The following is a 22,259-nucleotide window of genomic DNA, read 5'->3' as shown; positions in this document are numbered from 1 at the left end:
CTGCCTTGGATTCGTATCAAGATCATTCTATCATTTTTGAGATTACATCCCATTACAGCGCTCGCCACTCTTTTGTTGACTATCCTTTTACAGGATTCTTGCCCACAGTAGTAGATATGATGGTCATCCGAACTGATTTCGCCCATTCCCGTCCATTTTAGTTCACTGATGCCCAGGATGTCAATATTTATTCTTGCCATCTCATTTTTGACCACATCCAACTTACCCAGGTTAATGGATCTTACATTCCAGGTTCCTATGCAATATTTTTCTTTACAGCATTTGACTTTCCTTTCGCTTCCAGGCATATCCGCAATTGAGAGACCTTTCGGTTTTGGCCCAGCCGCTTCATCAGCTCTGAATCTACTTGTACTTGTCCTCTGCTCTTCCTCAGTAGCATGTTGGACGCCTTCCGACCTGAGGGGCTCATCTTCCAGCGTCATAACTTTTATATGCCTGTTGCCTTTGTCCATGGAGTTTTCTTGGCAGGGATACTGGAGTGGCTTGCCGGTGCCTCCTCCAGGTGGATCACGTTTGGTCAAAACTCTCCACTATGACCTGTTCATCTTGGGTGCCCTGCATGGCATAGTTCATAGCTTCTCTGAGCTATTCAAGCCCCTTCGCCACGGCAAGGCAGTGATTCATGAAGGGGCATTTCCAGACTAAACATACCCAACTCCATCAACCATTTCTCCTAAGACTTGGTTTCCAGTAACTTGACCAGCTACAAAGCCATCTAACAGTTACCTCATCCAGTCCACATTTTACCAGCTTCTCTACAATAATATTGGGGGGAGGGGGGTTTATCAAAAGCCTTAATGAAACTCACAGCATTCCTCTGATCCAACAAGCTTGTAACTATCAAAAAAAGAAATGAGATTCATCTGGCATGACTTGTTTTGGAGAAACCCATGCTGGGTCTTAGCAATCACAAAATCCTTTTATAAGTGCTCACTGACCAACCGTTTAATTATCTGTTCTAGGACCTTTCATAGATTCATTGAATTGTAGAGTTGGAAGGACCACAAGGGTCATCTAGTGCAACCCCCTGCAATGCGGGAAACTTTTGGGACTCAAATCCATTACCTTGAGATTAAGAGTGTCATGCTCTACCAACTCAGCTATCCCAGGAGATTTATCAGTGCTAAGCTCACAGAACAAAAGTTACCTGTGTCTTCTTTTTGCTCAGTTTCTACATTCCAGTCATGAGTCTCATCCCACCATGTTTCACTAATGCCTATTAGGTCATATTTTCTATTTTGTATTAAAAGCTCAAATTTGTCTTGCTTATTTCCTGTACTCTGTGCATTAGTATAGAGATACTGTAACGGAAACCGTAAGTCATTCCCTCCAGCTGCTTCCTTCTTGTTGTTTCCTGCCCTTTAGCAGGGCATACAATTATGTGGAGAATCTGAACAGAGAGAAGTTTTTCTTCCTCACTCATAAATAATGCTAGAATCCAATGGAATGATCCAAAGATGCTGAATGTTGAAAGATATAGAACAGATTAAAAGAATGACTTCTTCACAAAGTGCATAGTCAGACTATGAAATTCACTCTCCCAAGAAGTAGTGATGGCTGCCAACTTGGATAGTTTTAAATGACTTTTAAATTTACTCACAATGCCCCAGTGTAGTATTGTCCAAGGGAACTGTGGTTAACTAAAATAGTGGGTGGCTCACAGCTGTCCACCTGCCAGTGATAAGTCCTGCTAGGGCACCAGAAGCCCCAGCAACTGTCTGGTATGCCAGTCCTGCACATGGTTTATATAAGCCTCATATCATTGAAGTCTGGTAGAGTCCACATTTTGAATCAACGTCTTTATAAGGAATAGAGGGGATGCTCATCAAATTTGCAGCAGGCACCAAACTGGGAGAGGGAACTAATGCTGCAGAAGACAGAATCAGAATTCAAAATGACCTTAACAGATTGAAGAACTGGGCCCAAGGTAACAAGATGAATTTCAATAGGGACAAAAGTAAGGTTCTGCAGTTAGGCATGAAGAACCAGATGCACAAGTATAAGATGGAGGCACCTGACTTACTAACAGTACATGTGAAAAGGATCTTGGGGTCTTGGTGGACCACAAACTTAACATGAGTCAACAGTGTGATGCAGCAGCAAAAAAAAAGCTAATGTTCTTCTAGGTAGCATTAAGAGGGAAGTCATAGTCCCACTCTCTTCTGCCTTGGTCAGACCACACCTGGAATACTGTGCCCAATTCTGGGCACCACAATTTAAGAAGGATGTTGACAAGCTGGAGGGTGTGCAGAGGAGTGCAACCAAGAGGATCAAGGATCTGGAAACCAAGCCTTATAAGGAATGGTGAAGGAGCTGGGCATGTTTATTCTGGAAAAGAGGAGATTGAGAGGAGATATGTTAACCATCTTCAAATATCTTAAGGGCTGTCACATGGAAGAGGGAGCAAGCTTGTTTTCTCTTGCACTGGAGGGCAGGACTCGAACCAATGGCTTCCAGTTAGAAGAAAGGAGTTTCTGACAAAACATCAAGAAGAACTTTCTGACCGTAAGAGCTGCTTGTCAGTGGAATGGTCTCCCTCGGTAGGTTGTGGACTCTCTTTCCTTGGAGGCCATCTGTCCTGGATGCTTTAGCTGAGATTCCTGCATTGCAGGGGGTTGGACTAGATGACCCTTGGGGGTACCTCCCAACACTTTTATGATTCTAATCTGACCTCTGCTGTGATAAACTCAGTGGAAAGCCTTAGCTCTCACTCTCGCCAGCAGTCTCCTACCTGCTTCTACTGTGATGTGGAGATAAGAGCTTCTTCTTCTTTGGCGATCAGACTCCAGATCTGAAAGCAGGGGAAGGCTGAAAGCACAAGCTTTGCACACGGAAGGTTCCAGTACATACTTTGATAGCCTGCATGGGAAGAGATGTAAAAACTGTAACCAAGTGTGTGAAAGGATATTGTTAGGAGAATCTGCTTACTCAGACTGTATTACAAATGTGTCAATGATGTTATGCAGGAAAAACTCTTCTTTCTGAATCAGGCATCCAGCTCTGATAATGCAAGCTTCTCCTCTGAGAATGTGACTTAATTTCTACATGTGTAAAGAAAGCTAAGGTGAGGGAATGCCTTTCTATAAGCCTGTGCATTTTATGGGTCTGAGCACTCTTTCTTTTATGGGTTCCCCAGTAGCCACTGTTATGACCAAGTAAGGCCTTCTCCAACATCACGATGATGCGATTATTGAGGACATCTACTGCAGACACCCTTGCTCTCCCTTCTGATGGCTCTTCCTCTTTAAACTGATCTTGGGCTGGACAGTCTTTCAAAGAGAGGACTGCTTCCAAATAGCGGACTGCCCTCTTTCAAACAGGACACATGCAGACTTTCCTTGAACATTCAGAACATGCTACATAAGTGCTGGTTTCTGATTGATTTGTTTTTTGAAATTGCATTAGCACATATAGCCCCAAGGACCTTTCTGCTGGACCTTCGCCACCTCTCCTGTAAGCCAGCTGGGGACGTGGAATCTCTCCTCTTACCAGTTGCTGTGATGCCTGAGGACTTGAGTGGCATTCCCAAGAAGGTTTTAAAAGGGACCCCTGATCATTAGGTCCAGTCATGACCGACTCCGGGGTTATGGCGCTCATCTCGCTTTACTGGCCGAGGGAGCTGGCGTACAGCTTCCGGGTCATGTGGCCAGCATGACTAAGCCGCTTCTAGTGAACCAGAGCAGCACATAGAAACATTGTTTACCTTCCCGCCGGACCTATTTATCTACTTGCATTTTGATGTGCTTTCAAACTGCTAGGTTGGCAGGAGCAGGGACCGAGCAACGGGAGCTCACCCCGTCGCGGGGATTCGAACCGCGACCTTCCTATTGGAAAGTCCTAGGCTCTGTGGTTTAACCCACAGCGCCACCCACCTCCCTAAGAAGGTTTTAGAGGACTATTATAGAAGGTGTTTAGTGCTAAAATTAGTGCCTGTGGGCTGAGATGGCTCTTTTTTTTGTTGAGAGAAGGAAATCCTCTGGGTGATCCACTCTGTCCCTGGCCCCCCACAAGGAATGCAAGCCCCAACCTTCATTGCATGGATTGGGGGATGAGGCTGTGGATTGTAGCTTTACTGCACTGATGCACACTTCTAAGTACACCCGTCATTAACAGAGCTGGCTTGGGCTGGGTGTGTGTGATTGTGATGGGCAGTAGTGGAGGAAGGGGGGCGGGGGAGGTCTGCCCCGCGTGCCATCTCTAAGGGGAGTGACAAGAAGGCACCTTGCAGGGGGCACAAGTCGCTGCCATCGCGCTGCCACCGCCACATGCAGAGGATCCTCCGCTCATGGCTGTGGCGGTGGCGGGATCCCACTGCCGTCTGCATGGCACTCAAGCGGTTCGTATGGCACTCGTACAGATCCCTCCGCTGCCACTGCAGCCATGAGCAGAGGATCCTGCTGCCGTCTGTACGGCACTTAAGCGGCTCCGGCGGCAAACTGCCCCACAGCGCATGCACAGTGCTATACCGTACTGTGCATGTGCATGCACAATATGTAGTAGCACCGTGCATGCGCCGTACATATGGTGCAAGCGCCGCTGGGCAGTTTGTCCTGCCCCCGAAACCCTGTCCCGGGTGCTGGTTAGCATTCCTTTGCCCCTGGTGACAGGCAGCTTTTCTCATCCATCCATGAATGATTTCATAGGATCCTAGACTTAGGTGAAACTTTGCAGGACATCTAAACCAACCCTCCCGGAAACCCAGACCCAGAGCACCCCTAGCAGATGGCTGCCTGGTCACCCCATATCTAATGACTGAGTGCTGCTGACTCTCCATGGTGGTCTTTGTGCAAATATGACAGAGAGGGGCAACTAAAGCAATGGGGGGGGGGAGGAAATGCTCAAAGTGCATTGGGGACCTCTTAGTTCAGAACAGGGATGAGGAACTTGGTGTCCTCTGGAATGTGCTATTGGATTCTGGCTGCACTCTTCCCTGTGACCAGTGGCTCTACAGGCTGGGGCTGGTGGGAGTTGGAGGGCAGCAATAGCTGGACAAGTTCCACGGGTCACCAATACTAAGGTGGGACCAATACTGAAGCCTGTCAGTTACATGGTACAGTGCAGAAAGTGGTTGGAGAGTTTCTTTTTTTAAAAAAATAATATTTATTACTTTTTAAAAAGGAAAAAGAGAAAAAAGAGAAAAACAAAAACAAAACAAACAAAAAACAAGAACAAGAAAAAAACAATACAATACAATATATAAACCATACAAAACACAGCCTCAACACATCACCCAACACAATGAACTAAACAAAACAAAAACAATTTAAAAACATACATCATACCTTTTCCATGTTCTAACTTTCATTCCCTTATATCATCGACCTCCTCTCACCTCCCTCTTTGTATTCCACTTCCATTAATTGTTTTAGCAATTCCTTTCCATCTTTCTCCATTTTCTATCATATAAATGTCTTAACATATTTTTAATCTTATTTCCATTAAAATTAGTATACTTATTTAAACTTAACTCCTTATAGCATTTCTACTAAGGCCATAAAAATTCATTCCAACATTTTCCTGTCACTCATTAATTTTACAATATTTCTATATATAGACTTTAAATCTTCCAATCTTCTTCCACCATCTCCTCTCCCCGGTCTCGGGCTCTGACAGACACTTCCGTCCACTCCATACAGTCCATCAACCTGGAGATCTTATGTCCGAGGCTCTTAACTCTTTTCCACATCCCTTCTGCAGTTCTTCTTCATATTCTTTGATGCTAAAGAGCAGATCTCGAGGAAACTCCAATCCAACGACACCTCCACTCCCTCTCGACAGGTCAGCCAAATTTCCACAATTAAAGCTAGGATCCATAAGGTATTTCAGGGCATATTTCAAAATTCCTCCAACTCCAAAGGCCCCCCAAGCTCCAATCTCCTCCTGACCCAAGTCCATATTCCAAAAGTCAGTTAATCCCTGCATAGAGGAATCTTTCCAACTTTCCTTTTCCAGTCCAGGCCAGGCTCCGATCTTCAGAGTCTGACTTTTTCTAGTTTCAATCATAAAGGGCCTCAACTTATAGTCTTCGATTTGCCTCTGTAAGACTAAGGCTCCCCCTTGTATTGCTTTAGGTTCGACAACAGCAACTTTCTCCTTCTCCTTTTCAGCAATTTGTCCTGCTAAAATAGATTCCTGTGTCAAATCCTGAATAATTTCTGTATTGGTGCTCACTTTTGGTCCCAAAATGTCAGTTTTAGTAATCATAACATCCAATTTTTTATGCAGCTGTTCCAGCAAATAGTTTATCTTGCAAAATGCATTTACTACGGCTTCTCCTGTCGACATTCTCGAATGTCCAAGGTCAATCTCTAGTTCCCACACTTCTTATCAAGCAGCTGGAGATTTCCCAGCTCCACTCTTGTAACAGTTTCAAAAGCTCCCTCTAGAGGGAAACAGTCTCCACTTGTATCAATCCTTTCAAAGAAAGTTCAAAAAGTAAAGTTGGTTTCAATTTTCAGTTACTCTTCCTCCCTTTTAAACACAGAAGCTGACAATGGAAACAATATATTTCTCTTATTCAACCGACTGTCAACATCCGTTCTCTTCACTGTCAATGAACTCTCCCAAAATGTCAATCACTGTCAGTCCGTTCCCAGGTTCAGAGCAGTGGCAATTTAATTCTAATCACTCTCTCCTTCAGGATACACGGTCCAAAATTCCCCCCCTCTTCTCCCGCTTCCAAGGGGGGTCTAATAGTTTCAATCAATGGAAGTTTAATCCTTTACATAAGGCTTTCCAAGACCTTAACTTGTAAGCTCTTTGCTTCAGTCTATTTACAAAAGGGGAAGGCGGACTTCCTGTTTTGAACCTTCCCCGTTCGATGTCAAATTAAGGTATTTAAAGATCCAATTTTCCGTACTACTCACGGGTTTACTCACGGGTAAAGTCCAATTGTCCACAGGAAAAAGTCAGCGCTCTCTGGCAGCAGCAATGCGGCTTCACTCCGTGAAAGAAGCAGTCGATTCAAAGCACCACGCCGCTCACCCCACATCGCTCCGGATCCCGAAAAACAGGGTTTCCCCGCAAGTAGGGGAGGCGCAAAGGGTGCCAGCTGAATCCCAAGTTCACAGGCTTCTTCCGCCTGTGATTTCAGTGGGTCTCCACCTTCGCCGTGGCGGTTCAGACCCTACTTTTCACGGAGCAAGATCCTCCTGTTCGGAGGAGCTCCGCCATTGCTGGAGGCGCTAACCCGGAAGTCCCCAGTGGTTGGAGAGTTTCACATGCAAATAGAACTTGGGCTCCACAAATGAAACTGATGCACAGTAGGCTCAGGACAAACCAAAAGTCTTCACACTATGCCTTATGGAACTCAGCACCATCACCAGGTGGGATGATGGTCCCTGGCAGAGGGCTATAGGTGGTCCCTGGTGTTATAAGAATTCTAAGGTGTCATTAACAAAATGAATATTCATAAGTGCACAAGGTAAACACACATCCATAAGTATATAAACCACATGTCTGAAATAGTACAGGAGAGCAATCCTGAAGTAATTTTGACACTTAATGACCCCAAATATTTCTCTACAGAAGGAAGTATCTTGGAAAAACCTTTCCCAATAGTTCTTTTCACTTACAAATCCTTCAAATCCTATCTTACGGGCATATTATCTGTTGTAGATACCTTTCTGTGAGGTATGATATTTTTACGTGGTCTTTGACTAAGGTAGGCATAGGCAAACTCGGCCCACCAGATATTTTGTGACTACAACTCCCTTCATCCCTAGCTAACAGGACCAGTGGTCAGTGGCTTGGGCAATTTCAAAAGTCTTTGTCAACTGGGACCTCACCTCCTTGCAAGTTGCAGGGAGGCAGGGGGGACTGTTGCAACAGAAAAATAAAGATCTGCCTTGCTTTGATTGGTTCCTGCCTCCATCCCTTCTTATCTGATTAAATGATGGGCTTAGGGGACACGGAATCCCATGATGGGGAGTTGGGCTGTAAAAGCCAACCCCATTTTTTTGTATAATATCAGTATCTATTCAAGAGCCCCTTGCCTGGAAACAGAGCCCACATGGTGCCTTCTGCATGCAGAGCATCAGCATCAGTTCCACCACAGAGGCCCCCCGCCCCAATTGACTGGTCTGTTGAGGACCCCCTGAAAAACGGACACAAAACTCCTTGGTGTCTCATTGCATAACACAGGGCAATGGGGGGTGTTACTTATAAGACCCTGTTTTCTCAAGTGGGGGTCACTATTATTATTATTCATTCATTCATTCATTCATTCATTCATTCATTCATAATAACTTATTATTTGTATCCCGCCCATCTGACGGTTGCCCCAGCCACTCTGGGCGGCTTCCAACATATATAAAAACACTACCAACACTGGTATTCAGTACCATTGTTGCATACCAAAACTGCCCCATTCCAGTGCATAGGGTGACCTGCAGTTCAAGCATGAATGGTGCACACCCTGGTCTGGCCTTGTAAATGATCCCCTCCCTTCTGGGCTGTGGGCTTTTTGAACAGGCTGACCCTGGACACCAGACCTGCTCTCTCTCCCTCTCTCTCTCTCTCTCTCTGCATGAAAAAACTCTCCGTTTCAATGAATGAATGTTAATTAGGTTTCCAAGTTTCCATATTTGTAGCATAGGCTTGCTGGCACCACAAGCTGATTTCAGGCCAAAGAAGTGGAGGCATCTGGAGAAAGAGAGTGCCCTGGGCAGGGAAAGAGCTAATACACTCAAGGCTTTGCACCACTGGCTGACAGTCTAGCAGCAGGGTATCAGGAGACAAAAAGCCCGATGAACTGCCCTGCCTGGCTAATATCACTCCAATTGCTTGTCCTTGTCTGCGGTGGGGCTGGGCCAACAAAGGATGAAATATGAAGCACTCAAGGGAGACATAACATAATGACGGAGCACTGGGAGTTTTAATGTATGCGGATGACGCTGTTCTTCTCTCTCAAACCAAAGTGGGTCTGAAACGTGCCTTAGGAAAGTTTAGTGACCAATGTAACACTGAGCTGTTAACAATTAACTTTGCCAAAACCAAAATTGTACATTTTAACCGCTCCTTCAGGAAAGATAATTGGAGCGTAAAGGGAAACGCCATTGAACAGACTAAGATCTTCCAATACTTAGGCATTACTTTCTCTTATAACGCCAAATTGTCAACACACCTGACCACATCAGCTATATCAGCAGGAAGAAGTGCAAATGCCACCCTTAGATTATTCAGAAAGAAAGGAGCTGGCTTCCTCCCGATGGCCCTTAAAGTTTTCCAGGCAAAATCTTTAGCCCAACTCCTGTATGGCTCTCAAATTAGCCTTTCTGCCAACCTTAAGACTCTTGAAACAGTACAATCAAAATTCTTAAGATCATTATTTGCTACCCCAAAGTGTACACCTAATGCAGTCTTAAGGCAAGAGGCAGGACTGCCCAGAATGGAATTAAAAGTCTGGGAGCAAGCAATATCCCTCTGGCTGAAAATCCATTACAATCCTAAGGGACTGTCACCTTACCTCCTGGCCGCAGTTCCCTATCCTCCTTGGCTTATGCAAATAACTAACAAGATCAAACAAATTGGCCTAAACCCTGAAAATCTTTTTAACGGAACTCTGAACAAGGCAAAAGTAATTATCACTCAGAGACTTTACGATGTCGCATTACAACAACAAGAAGCCCTACTTCCGCAGACGTATAGATGTTTAAAAGCTTGGCCTAATTTTGCAGCTGCCCCTTACTTAACTAACATCACTAACGAAGCTTATAGATGGGCTTTCTCCAGAGCCCGCTTTGAGACAATGCCCTCAGCAGTGCTGTACGGCAAATTTACGCGGGCACCAATGCATGTGCGTCTCTGCCCCTGTATGTCTAATAAGGTAGAATCTGTCACTCACATCCTTCTATTTTGCGAATTTTATAGTGAAGAACGAGTTCAACTTATTTTGCCACTTTTATCAAAATTTATACTCCTACAACATTATTTGGAATCCTCCCCCGAAATTCTACGAAAATACCTTCTGGAAGATTCCTCAAGCTCAATATCATATGAGGTGGCCAAATTTTGCACTCTAGCAATCAGGAAGTGTAAATCTCTTTTGTTGAATGGCACACTGCGAAGTTCCCTTGTGTAATTTTTTTTTCCTTTTTTGATGTTGTTGTTGATTTCCTGTTGTTTGACCTTGTGGTGTTCTGTGTCGCTGGCTTTTGCCGCAATAAAACTAACTTTGGAGCACTGGGAGAAACTTTGGAGGAAAGGGGTTAAGTTTACTGCATGTACAATGTTAAAGGAAAATATTATGAAAATGATGTATAGATGGTACTTAACCCGTTAAACTGGCGACGATTTACCATAACTGTGATAATCTATGTTGGAAATGTAAAGAAAAGGAAGGTACCTTCTATCATATGTGGTGGACCTGTCCCAAGGTGAAAGACTTATGGGGAAAAAATTATAATGAATTTAAAAAAATGATGAAATATACATTTACAAAGAGACCAGAGGCCTTTCTCCTTGGAATAACAGGTTCTGAATTGTCCAAAAAAGATGCAAAAGTATTTTTGTACGCCACAACTGCTGCACGGATTTTATTAGCCAAAAAATGGAAAACACAAGAATTACCAACGGTAGAAGAATGGCAGATGAAGATGATGGACTTTATGGAGTTGGCTGATCTCAATGGGAGAATCCGCGACCAGAAAGAAGAGGAATATCAAGAAGATTGGAAGAAATTTAAAGACTATTTGAATAAATATTGTAATATTAAAGATTTGTAACTACTTTAAAGAACTAATTAGGCCTAGGATTAAATTAGGATTAAATAAACAAATAAGAAACAGTATGATAAGAAAAGTTAGGAAATTTGATTATGACCAGAATATTGTTATATGGAATAATTATATTGGAAACTGCTACATTCAATTACAAGGAAATTCAGTTGGAAGAGATTAGAGGAAGTCAAGTAATATGTTTATGAAGTTGGATTTTAATTAATTAACTAAGTCTTATTGTATTTATGTATGTGGTGGTATAGGTGAGGTCTGTAATACTTTATTTACTTTATTTTATTTTCTCTTTTTCTTTTATTATTGTCTTCTTTTTTCTCTTATGTTAAAGTTATGTCTTTGTATGAAATTTAATAAATGTTATTGGGGGAGGGGGAGTTGGCAGGGGAGATGCAGCTCTTTGGGAGGAGAGGAGGAGGAACAGATGGCAGGTTGCAATTCCTTGTCTCCCACCAGCCTTGCAGAAGTCAGTGCCACTGCGGCTTTCAAAACTGGGGCTTTCAAAACTGCTGAACCAGCTGGGCAGGAACTTGAACATGGAGCTCTCCAGGCTATAAAGCACTCCCAAGCACATGCTTATCAGACATTTAAGCATCTCTGCCCCAATAATATTTCGAATTGTAGTTCCCCTCTCACAGAACTACATTTCCCATCACCCTTAACAGACACATTTCCCAAAACATTTTTGGGGGGGGGGGCAGTGTGTGTTTGCACGCATGCATGTTAAATGAATGGTTTGCACACAGCCACGGTAGGATGTTTTTGCAATACTCATTAAGGTGCATGGCATTTATGCAAGTGCAGGAACAAAAGAAATGGTTAAACTGTGGTGTAGGGATATCGCCGAGTGGACAGTGGGGTCCGGAGGGAGACACTTTCCACCAGCAGGCAGCCACGTTTGGCTGCACGCGTGACCCTGGGGTGCAGGGAACCCCCCCCCCCCAGACAAGCCACAGCTGTCTGGTACATTGTTCCACCTATGTCTGACCCTTTGCGGTCTCAGAAGTCAGCGGTGTCCTGTCTGTAAGTTTTTCCCTGAGACCTTTTGTTTCCTACGTCATACACTGTGCAAGGGGAAAATGATGCTGTGGAACAGGTGCCAAAATAGCTTTGTACCACCCCACGATTTTGGGACGGAAGATGTGTAAAGGTCACAGCCCAAAAATGTATTTGCCTAGCTTGCATGTTTGTCTCAATAAAAGGAGGCTCCACAGGAATGGTGGTAGCTCGCTCAATTCAGACCACCTGTGCGCAGCTCACATGATGATCAACACCTGTCTTGGGCCTTCACTTCACTGTGGCCCATCTAGCTTTGCATCATCCCCATGGGCTAGTTGTGGTTCTCCAGGATTTCAGGCAAGGAGACTCTCCCAACCACATGTGCCAATTTGCCTCCGCAATTGAGGGGGCCAAGGCTGCGCGATATCAGTACACCCTACAGCCTGTGCACGTGACATCCACACGCCCCGCGTCATGCTCATGCCATGCGCACACGCCCCATAGCGTGCTGACATTGCCTTGAGAGGGCCTGGCCTCTTAATTGAAAATATTCAAGTGGGCCTGGCCTGCCCGCTGCCCCTACTTGGTGAGACTGCTCCCAACCCTACCTGCAAATGCCTCTGAGGAGGTACTTTTCACATAAAAGTCTGCTCCTGGTTAGCTTTCTTCATTTCAGAAGCCTAATTAAAGTGGAAATAAGTCATTCTGCTGCTGCTTTTGTTAAATAATTGGGAATCAGAAATCCTTCCTGCTTTACTGCAGATTGCCTAGATATCTACTAGCTAATCCTGAGATCTTCCTCCTGATGCCTCGCTGCACAAAATCACCCCAGAAGTCGAACCAAGATGTGTCACACCAAGTCCTGAATACCTTGCTCCAATTTATATATTTGCCCTGCCATTATGAACTTAGAACGTTTTCCTTTGATAACAATGCCAGCACTTTTCAAAGCCTCAAAACCGCTGGCTTTTTTCTTCTTCCTACTGTGCTAGTTTAATGTGCCTCTTCTCATAAATGATTCCATTTAGAATTTTCACACAGGACTGCTTTCTATTGAAACAACAGTCAATTATTCCGAGTAAGTCAGTGAATGGATGTAATATGGTGTGTAACTGATGTTGTCCACTATCCCCCAAGATCCCAATCAATCTCAGAAAGTCATTAATTCTAATTTTGTGAGGGGGTGGGGAAATAAATTTGTGTAAAGCAGAACTATTAAGGCAATGCTGCTAATGGGCTGATGTTGGCTTTTCTCTTTGCTTCCCAATTAGATGGTTGTCTGGATGGGCAAGTGTGGAAGATCATTTCAGCTGATGTTCTTGTCATGAATGTTTCATGCCGAAAGTGTTTCAGAAGGGAACAGTTCCTTTTCCTTGGAAAAAGAAAGAAAAAGTTCATTTGAAGTCATAACCACAGAAGGTTACAGAGATCAAGATCTGATATATAGCCCATTTCATGGGCATGGCAGTGAATAATGTAAAATATAGCAAGGGTTATTCATTCATTCATTCATTTGTCAAAATGTGCACATGACTTCTGCTTTAACAACAGCTTTTGGATTTGAAAGCTGAAATGAACAGAATCTCAAACAAAATTTGCTTTGGAGATATCAAAAATGGGAGAATTTATGGAACATACAGGACCTGTTGGAAAGAAGCTGGAATGCAGGGAGCCAGTGCAGGAAATAGCTATGGAAGGCAAATCCCAACAGCTACTGGAAAAATTGGAAAGGAAAGCTGTTTTGCTTACGGAAGAACTAAATGAAGCTAGGGTCAGAGAAGATGGAAGACGTCTACAAGTGGTGGAGCTTAAACATAAAGAGATGGCTGCAAGACAAGAAGCTTCTAGGCCATTGGTGGCTGATGTAAGAATTGGAAAAAGGATAGAAAGGACTTTAATATTAAGATCTGATGGAATTTTTGGAAAGAATTTACTGAATTGTGATAAAAGGGTTATTGGTTTGTTTATTTTCTCTCTCTCTTGCCTCTTTGTTTCTTGTTTTATTTATTATTTATTATTTATTAAATGTGTATACCAGCCTATACCTCCCTGCTGCACCAAGGATTCCCTGCCCGAGCTGCTTCAGGTTGTGGCGGATGTTCTCCTGGAGACCCCTAGTTTGGTTGTCCTAGGGGATTTTAACTTCCATGCTGACATGACCTTACAAGGGGCTGCTTGGAACTTCGTGGAAAGCATGGGCTCCATGAATAAGTTTGGCCCAACTCATAGTCATGGACCTCTAGTGGCGTGGGTGATCTGACACAAAAGAAGTGCCATGGTCAGATCACTTCCTGGTGCAACTGGACTTCTCCACGACCCTTCCCATCTGCAGGGAGGTAGGACCATTTCGGATGATCCGCCCCCACAACTTAATGGATCCATTTGGCTTCCAGAAAGTGGTAGGGGATGCTTTATTCCATGTTGATGGTCTTTCAGCTGATTTCCCGGTAGCCCATTGGAATGCGGAGTTAATCGCATCTGTCTATCGACTGTCTGGCTCCGAAGCGCCCTCTCCGATTGCATGGCGCCTGGACAGCCCCATGGTTTCCCCCGGAGCTGGGGGTGAGGAAACAATCGCTGAGACGGCTAGAGCACCGGTGGCAGAAAACTCATTCTGAATCGGACCGGACACAGGTTAGAGCTCAACGTTGAGCCTACCAAGCGGCGATAGTGACAGCGAAGAAGACTTTCTTCACCGCCTCTATTGCATCTGCAGAAAATAGTAGCAGGAGACTCTTTCAGGTAGTTCACAATTTAACGGAACCACCTTTACCATTTGGGCCTTGTAAAGACCCCAAGATCTCCTGCAAAGATTTCAGAAAGTTTTTTTGCAGATAAAGTCACTCAGATTCGGAAGAAGGTAGGCACCACCATGGGAGCAGGGCCGGGTCGTGAGAGTGCTAGAGCCCTGTCTGGTCGACTTGAAAGGAATCAATTTCAATCCGTTACCCCCGGGGATGTGGACAGGCTGCTTGGACGCGTGAAACCAAGCACCTGTCTCCTTGATCCTTGCCCATCCTGGCTAATAAAAGCAAGCCGGAAGGGCTGGGCGATGGGCTCTGTGGGGTGGTGAATGCTTCCTTCTGTGAGGGAGCGTTCCCAGACCCGCTGAAAGAGGCGGTCATTAAACCGCTTCTTAAAAAAAAATCTTCTTTTTTTTATAATAATTTTTATTAATTCTCCAATTTTAAAACAAAACAACAACAACAACATAAAACCGTCAACAAATACAAGCAAACTGTCAGGGACTCAGCGGGAGCGCAGGGAGGAGAGGAGATGGAGAGCGAGGGGGAGCAATCAGAGGGCAGCGTAGGAGAGGATGACAGCAGCCCAATAGATTCCGTGAGCCTCTCCAGCGAATCGGAAGATTCACAGAAGGGGGCGCCGATGGGCAGGGCAAGGGGGGACCCAAGGGGGACACCCCAGAAGCAAGGGGCCAGCGGGGACTCCCAGAGCAGCAGTTGGAAATCAGGACCAGCTTCCCCACCAGAGCGTAGTGGGGGGGAGGAGTCCCAGGTATCAGAGCCCACATATTCACCACCAGCGAGAGAAGATGAGTCAGGGGTGCAGGGGTGGCCACGCCTCCATCGGAGAGCGAGGGAACGGTCAAGAGGAAAGTTGCAGGTTGGGCGCGCGCGCCAAGTTCAAATGTACAGGCGAGCGGCACAGAAGGTAGCCCGGATAGGGAACCAGGTCCTAAAGCCCGCCGGAAGGAGGGGGAAGAATCATCAGGGTCAGCATCAGAGGAGTCCAGGAAGGATGAAACACTAGCGGGCAGGAGGGCCCAGAGGAGAAAGGAACTTAGGAAGAGGTGGAGCAAGGCGAGAGTCTTAAACTGGTGTGGAAGGGGCGGAGACTCAGACGGGACTTCGCCGGTCTAAGGTCGAGACGTAGAGCTGCGCGCTGCGGCTTTAAAATGGAAACTGAACCTCAATAAAGACTTTTGTACATAACTACAGCCTAGCGTTGGTCCTCTGTGAGCTGGGACCTGGAGGCAGCTCTGACAACTGCGTTATGGTCAGAGCATGTCTTTGGGCAGATTTCCACCTTTTTTATCCTTGGAGCCATTCCACTAGTAATCCATATTTGATCTATTCTTGTCCATGTCATTTGTGCCTCTGAAAAGAATGTTCCCTCTCTCTCAAGAGGGTTTCTTGTTCTCCAGATATCAATCAAATCTATATTTTCAGTCATTTCAAAGAAGGTCTTAGGTAGTCTCCCGTCCTTAGAGACCACCTGTCTTTGTGCTTTATCCATGTTTGTAGAGACCACGCCATTCATATCTCCTAATAAAATCACCTTATGATCCAAATAGTCCGTTAATGTCTCATGCAATTTCTTATAAAATTCTGCCTTCCCTTCATTTGGTGCATAGATGCCAACTATCAAGAGTTTTTCTCCTTGGATTTGTATCTCAATTGCCAAAGTTCTTCCATGTTCATCTTTAAAGATCAATTTTGGGGCCAATTTTTCCTTTGCATAGATCACCACTCCTCTTTTCTTAACTTTATCTGATGAGATAAATTCCTGTCCTAATCTTTTATTTATAAGTAGTCTTCTGTGTGCTCTTGTTATGTGGGTTTCTTGTAAGCATATCAAATCCAATTGTTCTCTTTTCAAAATATGAAAGACCTCGCGCCTTTTTCTGGGAAGGTTGAGCCCATTACAGTTCCAGGTTAAAAATTGCAGAGACATTATTAGTTAGTTGCCTCCAGCTGCTCCCTGCAGCTGTTCTCCTTCCGTAGGTGATTTCAGTCCAAATGTCAAGTTTCCAAGGTCTGTATCAGAGGTCGAGTCAAGCACTCCTTTGACAAGGTCTTCCTCGTTTCTGTCTAGGAATTGTTCTTTATCTTGCACTGTTCTTATTTTGACTTTTTTCCCTTTGAAGTTAAACGACAAGCCTTGTGGAAATTCCCACCTGAAAGGTATGTTATTCTTCTTCAGCAGGTCAACCAGATTCTTGAAATAAGTTCTTACCTCCAGAATATATTTTGGGATGTCCTTGTAAATTTGAACAGAAGCATTTCCAATCTGAAGGGTTCTCTGGTAATGTAAATTTAAAATTTTATCTCTTTCCTCTTTAGATCTCAGAGTTATCAGACAATCCCTTGGGATCTTCCTGCCTTGCCTTCTGCCCAGTCTGAAGGCGGTTGTTATCTTAAAGTCGTCTTCCTCTGAATTTACCTGCCAAAATTCTGATAATTCTTTTGTGAGAAAGTCCACTAGGTTGTCCCCTTCACTTTCAGGGACCAGCCTAAGTCTCAGATTCCTCTCTTTCCTCTGCATCTCCCACAAAGACAAGGCCGCCTCATGTTGGTCCAACTTCTTGCAGACTGGTATTAAACTTTCCTGTGTGTTTTCAGCAGTGGCTTTAGCCTCTTCTGCAATTTTTCGAATTGTAGCGTTTTCTTGAACCAATCTATTTATGGTTTCTGTGTTAGATGTAATACTTTTTGTATTCAAGTCCAATTTTGTTGTAAGTTCTGTCAGTTGTTTGGTATTCTCCGTGCTCTGCTTGGTCAAATTTCCTAAAGATTCATTTATTTTGAGTAATGCTTGAGTCACTGATTCCATGAATGCGTTTATTCCTTTCTCCTGTCCAGCTAAGCCTGATATTGAGCCTCTTTTCTTTTGTGCAGCTTTAGCCTTAGATCTTGTTGTTATGTCTTCTGCGGAACCACTCATGTCCCAAGGTCGTTCCCACAGGAACAGCTCTTAAGTGGAAAAATCCAGTGACTTGTTTTTATTTGACAGTCTATGTTACAAACTGTAGCCTTTCAGTCCTCTAGAGGGAGCAGTACATTATATCCAATAAGCAGAAGAAACAAAGAAACCAAAAACCCTCTTAGAGAAAGAAACTTTCAGTCTTCCAATTGCAACAGTATTTATTTCTGTAAAGTCCCAAAAATTGTATCTGTAAAGTCCCAAAAATTGTATCTATTTAAGCTCTCCGCTTTGCAGCAGGTTCTATCAGACAGTTCCTGTCAAAGCGCTTCACCCAGGCAGTCTGTTCCCAGAGTCAGAGACAGCAGAAATTAATCACTTAAATTTCCTCTCACGCAGGTTAAGCCAAGTTTCCTTTTCTTCCCCCCCTGCTCCTGCTTGCTGGAGGGGTAGTTAAAGTTCAATGCCAAAGTTAGGTAATTCAAAAGTTCAAAGTTATTTTTCCTTCAATTGCAGCTTTCCAGTTCCGTTGCTTTAAAAGCCATGCAAACCGGGGGAGGCAGACTTCCTTTATTTACCAACCCCGTTTTCAGCCAAATTTCAAACTTTTTTTGTAATCCCAGTAGGTTTCCCAATCCTACTTACGGGTATTTCAATTTCAGTCCAGATTTCAGGAAGGAATCGGCGCTCTCCGCTTATGGCGACGCGGCTTCACTTCACGGGCTGGGTAGCGACTCTCAGCACCGCACGATCCCCCGATGCTCCTCCGGAGCCTTTAAAAAGGCTCTTTTGCAGTAAAGGGGGGCGCAAAAGGTGCCCACCGAGTCTCCTTGTTCACAGGCTTCCGCGAGTCTCCTTGTTCACAGGCTTCACGGACTTCCGGTCGGCGCCAGCGCTTAATGGCGGCTCTCTCCCCGATCTCCGGAGAGAGGGCTGCTTCACGAGTTCGGGTCTGACCGCTACGGCGAAGCGGGGACCCCTAAAAAAAACATCTTTAGACCCAGCCAGTATGGCCAACTATCGCCCAGCCTCAAATCTTCCATTCTTGGGCAAGGTGATTGAACGGGTGGTTGCTGAACAACTCTAGGCATGCCTGGAGGATGCGGACTATTTGGATCCCTTTCCAATCGGGATTCAGGCCTCACCATGGGACTGAAACTGCCTTGGTCGCGCTGGTTGTTGATCTCCGGCGGGCTAGGGACAAAGGTGAGAGCTGTTTCCTAGTTCTGCTGGATCTCTCAGCGGCTTTTGATACTATCAATCATAACATCCTTCTGGACCGTTTAGAGGAGCTGGGAGCACTGTTGTGCTGGACCCGGGGGGGGGGTTACCGAGAGGCGTGGTCAGAGTCCAGTCCTGGGTTGAGGGTCTGGAGACTGTCCACCAAGGGCGAAGCGGGGTCCAAAGCAAGAAGCCGGGTGTGGTCAGGAACTCCGGAAGAACAGGTCTGGGTGCTGGCAGGAACAGGTTTCCAACAACGTTGCTCCTGCAACCTGGGACTGGGCTGACTGGCCTTTATCTCCTCTGAGGCCAGGGGCGGTCCCGGCCCCACAGGTGACCCGCATCTCCTGGCCTTAAGGCAAGCACTCCTCCTGAGAGAACTTAGTTCCCTCCACCTCTCTGCCCTGAGCCTCTGCAGCTCAGGAGAGGCTGGAGGGTTACTGGACCCAGGGGCAGCTTCACCTTCCCCTGACAGGGCTGGGAGAGGAGCACCTGCAGGCAATGGGTCCTCAATCACCCCCGGAGCCAGAGTGGATACATCTGGTGTCTGCTCCTAAGGATCCAGCACAGGTGCGGGCCCTTCAGATTCAAGCCCCTGCCCTGGCTCAGCCGGCCCTGGAGGCAGGGACTCCTCAGGTTCAGCTTCTGAATCAGATTCCCAGGCCATCACAACTGTTATACAGTGGTTCCGCTCCTTCCTCCTGGGCCATGTCCAGAAAGTGGTAGTGGGGGGGATGAGTGTTTAGACCCCTGGGCTCTCACTTGTGGGGTGCCTTAGGGTTGCATCTTCTCCCCTATGCTTTTTAACATCTACATGAAGCCGCTGGGAGATCATCAGGGGCTTTGGGCTGGGTGTCCATCAATATGCAGATGATAATGAGCTCTACTTCTCTTTCAAATCAGAACCAGTGAAGGCAGTGAAGGTCCTGTCTGAGCGTCTGGAGGTGGTTGGAGGATGGATGGCAACAAGACAGAAGTACTGTTTTTGGGGGACAGGAGGTGGGCAGGTGTGGAGGACTCCATGGTCCTGAATAGGGTAACTGTGCCAGGACCAGGTACGCAGCCTGGGAGTCATTTTGGACTCACAGCTGTCCATGGAGGCGCAGGTCAATTCTGTATCCAGGGCAGCTGTCTACCAGCTCCATCTGATACACAGGCTCAGACCCTCCCTGCCCACAGACTGTCTCGCCAGTGGTGCATGCTCTAGTTATCTCCCGCTTGGACTACTGCAATGTGCTCTACGTGGGGCTACCTTTGAAGGTGACCCAGAAACTACAACTAATCCAGAATGCGGCAGCTAGACTGGTGACTGGGAGCGGCCGCCGAGACCATATAACACCGGTCTTGAAAGACCTACATTGGCTCCCAGTATGTTTCCGAGCACAGTTCAAAGTGTTGGTGCTGACCTTTAAAGCCCTAAATGGCCTTGGCCCAGTATACCTGAAGGAGCGTCTCCACCCCCATCGTTCTGCCTGGATGCTGAGGTCCAGCGCTGAGGGCCTTCTGGCGGTTCCCTCACTGCGAGAAGCAAAGCTACAGGGAACCAGATAGAGGGCCTTCTCAGTAGTGGCACCCGCCCTGTGGAATGCCCTCCCATCAGATGTCAAAGAGAAAAACAAGTACCTGACATTTATAAGACATCTGAAGGCAGCTCTGTTTAGGGAAGTTTTTACTGTGTGACATTTTAATGTATTTTTAATTTCTGTTGGAAGCTGCCCAGAGTGGCTGGGGAAACCCAGCCAGGTGGGTGGGGTACAAATAAATTATTATTATTATTATTATTATTATTATTATTATTGAGTGGAGGATACTTGCTGCACAAAATCCTTCGCTGACTTGGTATATTTTCTAATGAATGTCTTCATGTACATCAAGGAGATCCAAGGATACAGTTGGGCTTGTGGAAAATGAAAATGAGTTAGGGTACATTGGATAACTTGATTTGGATTTGCTGTGTCAGCTCCAGATGCAGGAAAAAGCAAAATGTTTGCTGCAATTTAATAAGGGAAATAATTAAGGGGGGGGGGAGTAATCCAGCGTACAAGTTTCCAAGAGAGAAGGCCCTGGGCTAAAATGGTGCTTGCCACCTGCAACTTTTATAAGGACTTTATTATTAACTATGTCCTGTTCTGGACACTGCAACTGGGGTGCCTATAGGGGAGAGTGGCAAAGATGATGAAGTACAGTGGTACCTCGGGTTAAGAACTTAATTCGTTCTGGAGATCTGTTCTTAATCTGAAACTGTTCTTAACCTGAAGCACCACTTTAGCTAATGGGGCCACCAGCTGCCGCCGCGCTGCCGGAGCACAATTTCTGTTCTCTTCCTGAAGCAAAGTTCTTAACCCGAGGTAATATTTTTGGGTTTTTGGGTTTGTAACCTGAAGCTTATGTAACCCGAGGTACCACTGTAGTGGAAAACAAGTCCTTGGAGTTGGCTGGCCTGGAGAAGAGACTATTAAGAGGCAATATGATGGCCACAGGGGACGCAGGTGGCGCTGTGGGTTAAAGCCTCAGCGCCTAGGGCTTGCCGATCGAAAGGTCGGCGGTTCGAATCCCTGCGGCGGGGTGCGCTCCCGCTGCTCGGTCCCAGCGCCTGCCAACCTAGCAGTTTGAAAGCACCTCCGGGTGCAAGCAGATAAATAGGGACCGCTTACCAGCGGGAAGGTAAACGGCGTTTCCGTGTGCGGCTCTGGCTCTGGCCAGAGCAGCGATGTCACGCTGGCCACGTGACCCGGAAGTGTCTCCGGACAGCGCTGGCCCCCGGCCTCTTAAGTGAGATGGGCGCACAACCCCAGAGTCTGTCAAGACTGGCCCGTACGGGCAGGGGTACCTTTACCTTTTTATGATGGCCACCTTCAACTATGCGCAGGGCTGTTACACACACAATGGCTCAAATTCATTTTATGTTGCTCCCAGAGGGTAGCTATTGAACCAGTGGATACAAATCAGAAGGAAAAGGATTTAGCCTAAATGTTAGGAAGAAGTCCCTGGTGGTTTGAGCTTTTGGAGAGGGGAACCGGTGGCCTCTCCTTCACTGGCAGTTTTTGAGCAGGGGGCTGAATGGCTACTGCTAGTAGGGGACTAGACAAGATGATTCCTGAGGTCTCTTCCAACCCCAAGTTTCCACTTTTATTTAAAATAATGACCTTTATAAAACTTACCTGGCTGATCTGAGGTGCCCCTTTAGTTGAAACCCCTTTGCTCTATATATTCAAGGCTGCAGCGGTTATATACTGTTTTTAATAATAATTGCCTCCAACTGAGGCGTCCAGGCTCACAGGTCAGCAGGAGAGCAGCAGCTTTCCAGGCAGGTCGGAGCTTCAGTCTGCAGCACCTCCAGTTTAAAAGGAAGGATTAGGCCTCAGCTATGAGGAGAGGCTTTTCTCTTCCCTGGTGGGCTAGGAGATGAACCAGGGGCCCGACTGCTGGCCTAAAGCAGCTTCCTCTTATGCTCCTGGATGAAGCAGAACTTCTAATCGGAATCAGAAGCCCACGGTCCATATTGCGGATCAGCAAATCGCTTCGTGTGAGGAAGTGCAGCGCCTCGCAGGAGGCCGCTTGGAGGCAACCACGCGCGGTGCCTGCCAGCAGTCTGCCCCCTCCAGCGCCCCCGCCCCACTA

At 45.9% G+C, this 22,259-nt stretch overlaps 1 long non-coding RNA gene across 1 annotated transcript; it reads right to left on the bottom strand.

Moving 5' to 3' along the window:
* Positions 1-330: 330 nt before the first annotated feature.
* LOC307201161 lies at positions 331-21,905 on the bottom strand. The gene is made up of 3 exons (XR_013832600.1): positions 21,800-21,905; positions 2,753-2,880; positions 331-858 (listed from the first exon to the last, which is right to left on the bottom strand). It is a non-coding gene; the product is annotated as an uncharacterized lncRNA (long non-coding RNA).
* Between the last annotated feature and the right edge of the window lie 354 nt (positions 21,906-22,259).

This window comes from Podarcis cretensis (genome assembly GCF_951804945.1).
Source record: "Podarcis cretensis genome assembly, chromosome: 13".
Lineage (NCBI taxonomy): Eukaryota > Metazoa > Chordata > Lepidosauria > Squamata > Lacertidae > Podarcis > Podarcis cretensis.
The sequence above is the reverse complement of the archived record's forward strand: the minus strand, read 5'-3'. Positions and strand labels throughout refer to the sequence as shown.